Here is an 8909-nt window from a genome sequence, read left to right as displayed (position 1 = left end):
AAAGAATTTGATACAAGAACAAGAGCAAAACTAAGGCAAGATGGAAAGAAAAGAACACTAATGAGGTGTGCCTCCTCCTACAACCCCATCTTTCTCTGCCCTTCTTTTCTCTTTTTTAGATTTTTTTAATTAACACAGGATACTTTACATATGTGCAGGGTACACATGAGTATTTGTTACATGCATAGAATGTGTAATGATCAAGTCAGGGTATTTGGGGTATCCATCACCTTGAGTATTTATCATTTCTATGTGTTGGAAACACTTCAAGTCCTCTCTTCTAGCTATTTTAAAATATGTAATACATTATTGCTAACTACAGTTGCCCTACTCTGCTATCAAATATTGGGGCTTATTTGTTCTATCTAACATAATCTCCATACTGTTTTCCATAGAGGTTGTACTAATTTGCAGTCCCACCAACAGCGTAGAAGCTTTCCATTTTCTCTGCATCCACACCAACATCTGTTGTTTCTGGACTTTTTAATAAAGTCCATTCTAATAGGGGTAATGTGATATCCACCACAGATCAGTGGTTGACAACAGATCACGGTAGGGAAGGGGTTGACTACAAAGGAGTATAACAAGCGAATTTTAGGAGGTGATAAAACAATTCTGTATAATTATGGTGGTAGATATATGACTCTCTATCATATATCCATTTGTTGACACTCAAAGAACTTCATGTCAAAAAGATTAAATTTGAATGTATATAATTAAAAAAATAAATATGTAAATGGTTTAAATAAAACAACAGAGTGGCATGTTTCCCTTCAGGCATACAGGAGTACTTTAGAATTCTCTACCTACTTCCCACCTCCCTTCACCTCTGGAGATTGACATTTACCTGAAAGACAAAATAAAATGCTCAAATATCACCATATACCCTTAAAAAAATTCTTTCTGCAAACCAGGGTTTTGGCACTGTTGATATTTGTAAGGCCTGGCCTGTGCATTGTAGGATTTTTAGCAGCATCCCTGACCTCTCTGCCCTGGATATCAGTAGCAAACTGCACTCTTATCCCCACATTGTGACAACCACCAATGTTTTGACATTGCCATATGTCTGGGGGGAGGATTGAGAATCACTGCTTTGTACTAATTTTTAGAATTACCTTATAAAACTGTATATGCCAAACTTTATATGGTATACTTTAGAGGGGGTTTAGAGAGTTTTCCAAGGTAATTTTGACTGGATGGATGGAGACAAAAAGAAAGAGAGAGAAATTTTTTTCACTTTATATGATGACTTTGCAACCTCAGGACTCCTCACCATATGATTCTATTGTAGAAATAATATATGTCAAGACTTGTTCTCCTGTCCTATAGCCTCACTGAATTGGTTTATCCCTTTTATTAGAATCATAAGATTAGAACCAAGATAGTTTTAATACGATATAGGTAAAAGGATATATAACAAGGTCTAAAAATATTAAATTAAAGATAGGAAAGACCTATGGCTTTGTAATTGCTTCAATAATTAAGTATTATTGCTGAAGTTTAATGGAGATCATTGCTTTTTCTTTCCAGGAGGTAAAGTGTTTGCAAGATTACTCAGTCTATGTCTTTGTTTATTCTTAAACCATTTATTTGCTCCAGATTAAGAAAAAAGAAAGCAGTTATGTCTTAATTATCTTATATAATTTGTGAAGAAAGAGCAATAGAGAGATGCTCTTGCTTATTTTATGGGATGATTGCAAGGAAGTATTCCTGCATAGCAAAAGAGTTGAAAAATAAAACTTTAGTGAAATTTCATTAAATGCTAATTGCTTTTAAAGTATGCTCATTCTAGAATATCTAAATATTAATTTGATTATCAAGGGATCTTTGCCGAGGGCCCCAGTAGTAACCAAGTTAGTATCTGCTACCAAAATATTTATCCCAAAGTGTGTAGTAAGGAATTTGGTCTTGAACACTGGTCTTTGCCCTCAGCTTCTGGGGGCATTCTAGGTCATATCTGACAAGAATGTCTTTTTTTAAGGTGCAACATGGTCACACTGAATCTTAGGGTGGGGTCAATCACATTCGTTAAGGTGTATCAGGGTGGGGCATGGCCACCACAGAAACCATATGATTTAGGGTGGGGGTTTTGGATATCCGTCCACCTAGAAACTGAGTTCAACCACATGAAAAATCGATCAATTGATCATGCCTACAAGTGAAGTCCCAGTAAAAAACTCTAAACATCAGAGCTCAATTGAGCTTCCCTGGTTGGCAGTACCCTGTGCATATCACACATCAATTCGAGGAAGATAGTACGTCCTCATTCAACCAGAAGAGGATTGCAGAGGCTTTGAGTTTGGAACCCTCCTAGACTCCTTGTGTATCTATTTGGCTGATATTAACTTATATCCTTTCCCTGTGATAAACTTTAACTATGAATATAATAGCTGTGGTGAGTGCTGTGAGCACTTCTAGCAAATTACCAAACTTGAGGGAGTTTTGGGAATCCCCTAAACTTGCAGTTGGTATCAGACATGAGCGTGGTTCTGTAGAAAGGACTGTGCTCTCAAACTTTGAGGTAGGCTAATGTCAGGTACCAAACTGATGAACTCATCTCCAAATTCATTCTTTTTTAAAAGTCATCATTCACATCTTGGAGGAACTTGAAACCTATTTAAAATGAGAAGCATTTGAGGAACAGGCAATATGTAGTCATTTATAGTGTGTTGTGCAGAGTCATGCTACCAAGAAAGGACAGATTGGAGAAAGGAGTGCATTTGACAAGACGTTAGGAAAGAAATAGGATGCTCTTGGGCTTAAAGAAAATATAGGATATGGACTGATTGTGAGAAAACGAAGCTAATTCTACAAGGGAACCAGTAAAACTGAAAGCACAAAGGTAGGGGAAAGCGTGACACAAAAGAATAGTAGGCAGTTTGAGACAGAAGATTGAAGCAGGTATTGTGGTTGACCCCTCGAACAGCCATATTGCCCTTATATGATCAATCTAAGCCATCTGGGGTAATTCCAACCCCCTTTCTCAGTGATGGTTTAGGAATGGGCATGTTACCCAATCCTGGCCAATGAGGTGCAAGGGAAAGAGCTGGGGGCTTCTAAAAAGCAAGCATAGGCAATAAACAGTCTATCGTCTCCCTCGGGCTATTGTTGTGCCTAAAAGTGTCACCTGCATCCATCCTGCTACTAAGCTCAGGATGAAGCTAACTCATGGAGGAGAGAGCCTGGCCAGAGGATTACACAGAAGCAAAGCTGGAGCTCTGAGGTTTTGTACTAAAGATCTGGCCTAGCCTAGAATTGACTTTTAGATACATTTAATATAAATTTCCTTATTGCTTAAATCATTTGAGACTGATTTTCTGTTACTTGTAGCTAACAGTGTTGGCAGGCAGAAGGCTTCTTCCTCCCAAAATATCTATACCCTAATTCCTAAGAACTATAATTACGGTAGGTTACATGGCCAAAAGTGACTTTGCAGATGCAATTAAAGTTCCAGACCTGAAAATAGAAAGATTATCCTGGATCATCTTAGGTGAACTCAATCTAATCAAATGAGTTCTAAGAGCAGAGAAGTTTCTCTGGCTGGAGTCAAAGACATGAGGCAGGAGGGGAGGTGAGACAGATAAGAAGTATGATGAAGGGGGCCATGAGCCAGGGAGTGTGGGAAGCTTCTAGTAGTTCAGAACAAGCCCCAGCCATCAGTCAGCAAGGAAACATGGACCTCAGTCCCACAACTGCATATACCTGAATTCTATACTAACCTTAATGCACCTGGAAGCAGATCCTCTCACGGAGCCTCCAGATGAAATCTCAGGCTAGCCAACCCCTTCATTTCAACCCTGTGAGACACTAAGCAGAGAACCAGCTTAGCCGCACTGTACCATGACCCGCAGAAACTGTGAGATAATAAATGGGTGCAGTTTTAAGTTGCTCAATTTGCAGTCATTTGCTACAGCAGCAATAGAAAACTAATACATAATCACTCAACTGATTAAGGATTTTCACAAGGAGTATTCACAGGTGAGGTGTGCAAGACCAAGGGCCAGGGTGTCACTTGAGGAATTCAGACCTCGCCCAAAAGGATAAAAGCCCACTGTAAATGTGACCTAGAACATCACATGATCTTAAGGATATACGAGAAAGATCTGGTGGCAATATGCATAATGGAATGGAGGCTGGAAAACTAGGGACAGGGAGAAAGATAGAAGTCACTGTAGCAACCCAGGCAGGGGTTGGCAAAAGCCTGCACACGAGCAGTAGCACATGAAACCATGACAATGGGAAAGGAAATTGACAAGGCTTCTGGTGACTAATTGAGTATTAGTATTCAAAGCTGAGTCTAAAGTCTGGGTACGTACCAGTTAACAGTAGCTTAAGAAAAAAATTTTTTTACATTAAGGACATGTGTTCATGTATTGTTCATTTAACAAACAGCCCAGAAGGAAGTATTTTTGGAATTAGTCCGAGAATTTAACAATGTCGTTGAGAACCTGAGCTCTTGCTGGCTTTCCAATCAACATCCTTGCAGTGTTAGGCTCCATCCTCATGTTTCAAGGTCACACAATGGCTGCTGCAGATCCAAGCATCAGGTCTTAACTGGGGGCAGGAGGCTGACTCCAGTTCATCCGTGAGTGGCTACTGGGTTAGCCACCCTTCTGTGTCTGCCACAGGTCAGATGGTTAAATCAGAAAACGGACAAGATAAGAGGTTTTGCTTTTTATCTGAGGATATGAGCTAGATTGAGTTTTAGACATTTGAAGAAATAAGAGAGTACTACGTAGACATGATTGTGAGAGTATAAATTCCTTTGTTTTTTCATTTATTTCTTCCCCAGATCTCCTCTGAGATATCCTATCAGTGACAAATCTCCCTGAGTAGTTTGAATTATCTCCATTCTTTTATCTCTCACCCAAATTTCCTCTTGCCTCTCCACTGATCTTTAAGAATATGGCAATAGAGCCTACGGGATTTCATTTAAAAAAAAATCAGAAGAAAAAAGATTGTGGCGATTCCCTGAATGAATGTAAAGTTCCAGGAAAGTTGAGTGTTTTTGACTCACTGAGTAATAATGCATCCTTTCCCCCAGCCCCCAGTGTTTTCAGTATTAGGTGACTAATTCAGCTCTTTCTCACAGCAGCTTCTGATAAAAGCCACAGTCGTTTTAAAAATAACAGTCATAGCTGTACGATTGTAGTTTTCTCACTTACAACACTATACTAAGTTAAGTGACTCTGCATTTTGGGGGAGACAGAGGACGGGAAGACAAAGATTTAAAACAAGGCATTCTTTCCCATCATAAATAGCACATTCTACCTAATGTTGCTGTTTGTGTCCTTCCCCTCAAATTTCCAAATGTTTCTATTTTCACACAAGCAGCTACTGTTGGGTCTAAGGTCTTTGTAGAACTCATACTGTGTCCAACAAGCATATTCTTGCTTGTGATCAACCTCTGCAACATACACACACGGTTAACTCCTCACTTTGGTTCTCTCTCAGTCCAAGGAGTACCCATCCAGCCAGCAAAAATCAAGTTAACACCCCTAAAAGCATATTCCAATCCCTAAAAATTTACCAGACCTTTTTTTTTTTTTTTTTTTTTGAGGGAAGACGTTACTACCATTTGTGAAATATGTTACCATATGCAGGGCTCTGTGTTATGTGCTTTTTTAAATGAACATTAATGTGTTAAGTCAAAATGGAAAATCAGTTTGAGCCTACTCAAATATTGCCCCCCCGAAAAAGAAAAACAGGGAAATCAAGCTACAGGTGATCTTAATTCGCATGTGCCAGCCATTTAGCCTCGTGAGTGGAGCGAAATCACTAGACCCGCCCTCAGTGACTCATTCTTCTCTCATAAATACGTTTTGTTGAAAATTTTACAGAAGCTATGGGTACTACCCCAGGAGAAAGGCATATAGTCACAAAATTTTGTATACAATATCAAGAGGTTGGCAGGCTCCTTGATTCCAGGGGTATACAGACCCCAGATGGGAATCCTGCAATGGAGCAGTGGTCTCAAAACTCTTTTAATAATAAATCCTTTCAAAAACAAAAACATATGTCCCAAATTGATGGATATTTATGTATAAATTATAAACATGTACTACTCTCCTAATACATTAGTTGTATAAGAAAATATTCAAAAGTTAAAGCTACAAAAGGGTGAGATAAGAACAAATATTAAAAATATTTAAAAACATTAAAATATTAATTTAAAAGATTTAGAAATATCCACCCACCCCTGTGAATGGTTTCACACCTGCATGCTCCCCACTTCCAGGACTCTTTCCCCAGGGCCTGTGGTCAGTCTTCTCATAGCATCAAGTTCATAAGGCAAAAAGCTGAAAGTACTACAACAGAAAAAAAAATTCTAATCTTCAGATATAAATAATTCCCTACAGTCTGTGATAAAGAAGCTGTACCTGTTATATAAGATAAATAATCCTAGTAAAGATTTCTCAGAAGAGTTTACTGGAAAAGCTTTGACTATTCACACACAAAAGGACTGGCTTTCCTATGAAGGATCACTCTGTCCTACGCAAGCTTTCAGGCCACAGGCAAACTGTACTTGCTGCTCTATGTCACAGAAAGGCAGCTTAGCACTTCAGTGCAGAACAGCATCAGAAGGTTGCAAGGCATTCTAGAAGCAAAATCTCTACATTCAAGCTCCCCTCTCTGCACCTTACTAGCTTGGCTAAGTCATTTAAGCTGTCTGGGTCTTACAGTCCTTAACTCTTAAATGAGGCTAAGCAGAAGAATATGCACATATTAAATGGCTTGTCTGTAGATTAAAATTCAAAGAGGACATTAATGGAGGTGAAAGTGTTCTGTAAATTATAAAATGCTATACAAGTGAGAGGAAATAAAACCTTTTTGTCCTCCTGTCATAAAAAACAAAAGCCAAATAATTGAAAAAGTAACATTATTATGTAAAATTTGCATGTGCCCTTATAAAGGAAGTGAGCACACAAATTAAAATTGTAAATTCTACCCACCCCTGTTGAGACATGCATATGGACAGCCCACGGCCCCAAGCCCCAATCCCACAGCTGTTCCTCGCTAATCGTGTTGTGACTGATTGATGTTCCCTGCCCCACCTGTCTGTGGACTTTGTAGCGGCAACTGAAGTATATTTTGTACAAGGGCCACCTATGCATCCCAGAAGTGAAGGTGGGCAGGGAGAGGGAGACATGGCAGCCCCGGTGGAGGCTGGGAGGCTACGGCCTCGTGCTGTCTAGGACAGCCTGCCCCTGATTCCGTGGAGAACCCTTTCAGCCCTTTCTCTTCACTAGACATGCCGGCAGAACAACCGAGCAACAGTAGTGATGAAAGCAATGTCGCTGGACAAGCTCTGAAAGCTTTGGGGCCCCACACCCCAGTCTGAAGTCCCTTGTGTCCGGGAAACACAGGCCAGAGACGTCCTTCATGGATTAAGTCATTGAAGATGACTTACACAAACGTTTTTAAAGCTTCAAAATTTATTGCTGTACATTTTCTCATAGCATTTACTATGGAAATACTAATAGTGCAAATAGTTTTGGACTTCATAGCATTTGAGAGATCACAAAGCTTTTTGATATCTTTTGCAATCAGTTATGAAGATCTATGTTATTCAACTTATTTTTAAAATTCAAACAATTAATCTTATACTCAAAGAGATTACACAATGCTCTCTAGATCACCTCTCTAGAACAAAAACAAAAAACAAACAAAAAAAAAACCACCCTGGAAGCCACCAGGGACATTCCCTTCCTTGATAATACACACAGCTTCCAACACTTTTCCAACTGCATGACTCTTTGTTCATTCACAAATTCATTTGACAGATATTTAATGACAAGCTATTATGTGCCAGGCACTGTGCTAGGCTCTGGGAACGTTAGGATGAAAAGACGCAATCTCTGCTTTCACGGTGCTTACAGTCTAATAGTAGAAACAGACATGCAAAAAAAATTTACAATACAATACAATAAAGTGCTTCCATGGAGGTATTTACAATGTGCAGAGGGAACTTGGAAGAGCGAAAAAGAACATCAGCCTGAAGAAATCAGGGACGACTTCACAGAGGAGGTAGCCACTGAGCTGAGACTTTACCAGTGATTAAGAGTTTGCCATGGAGACAGGCAGGCAAAGGTTGTTTCAGGCAAAGGGAACAACAGGTACAAAGATAATGGAGGCCCAAGGGGACACTTCAAAGGAACAAGTAATGTAGTTTTCTTGAGCCAGAAAGTGCAATGAGGATAGCAGCAGGATGAAGCTGCACAGGTAAGCAGCTATCAGGTCAGGAGGAGCCTTTTGACCATTCTTCTATTTAATCAGCAAACATTTACTGAGTGCTTACTATGTGCCAGGCACTAGGCTAAGCGCTGGAGCTATAACAGGGAACAAGACAGACACACCCTTGCTCTCATGGAGCTTACATTCTAGTAGAGAGAGAGACAAAAAAGTCAACAAATAAATAAAATACAGATTTAGAAAATTTCTACAAAGGAAATAAACAGGGTGTTGAGGTGGAAAATAAAGTGTTACAGAGATAGGGGTAGTTACGGTTGTCAGCAAATGCCTCTTGGAAGTGATGGGAAACTGACACCTGTGGGGATAATGACGCTAGCGTGCTCTCATGTGAGCACCCACTATGCGCCAGGCATTGTGCTACACACTTTACAGACGGTATCTCACTGGGTCCTCGCAACAACTCTATGAGGTAGGTATTATTATTCCTATTTCACTGAGGAGGAACAGGCTCAAAGAGATTAACCTGACAAGTCACACAAACGGCAAAACCGGGATTCAGACACAGGTTCTCCCAATTTCAAAGTGCTTGCTTTTAAAAATTACTCTAAACTGCATACAAAGACAAGTGAGGGATTTTGAGCAGGGAAATTATACGGTCACATTTGCCTTTTTGGAGGATCATTCTGATGACTATATGGAGGAGAAAAAAGGGGGAC

This window comes from Eulemur rufifrons, chromosome 5 (assembly GCF_041146395.1).
Source record: "Eulemur rufifrons isolate Redbay chromosome 5, OSU_ERuf_1, whole genome shotgun sequence".
In the NCBI taxonomy this organism is placed as follows: Eukaryota; Metazoa; Chordata; class Mammalia; order Primates; family Lemuridae; genus Eulemur; species Eulemur rufifrons.
Note: the sequence above shows the minus strand (reverse complement) of the source record.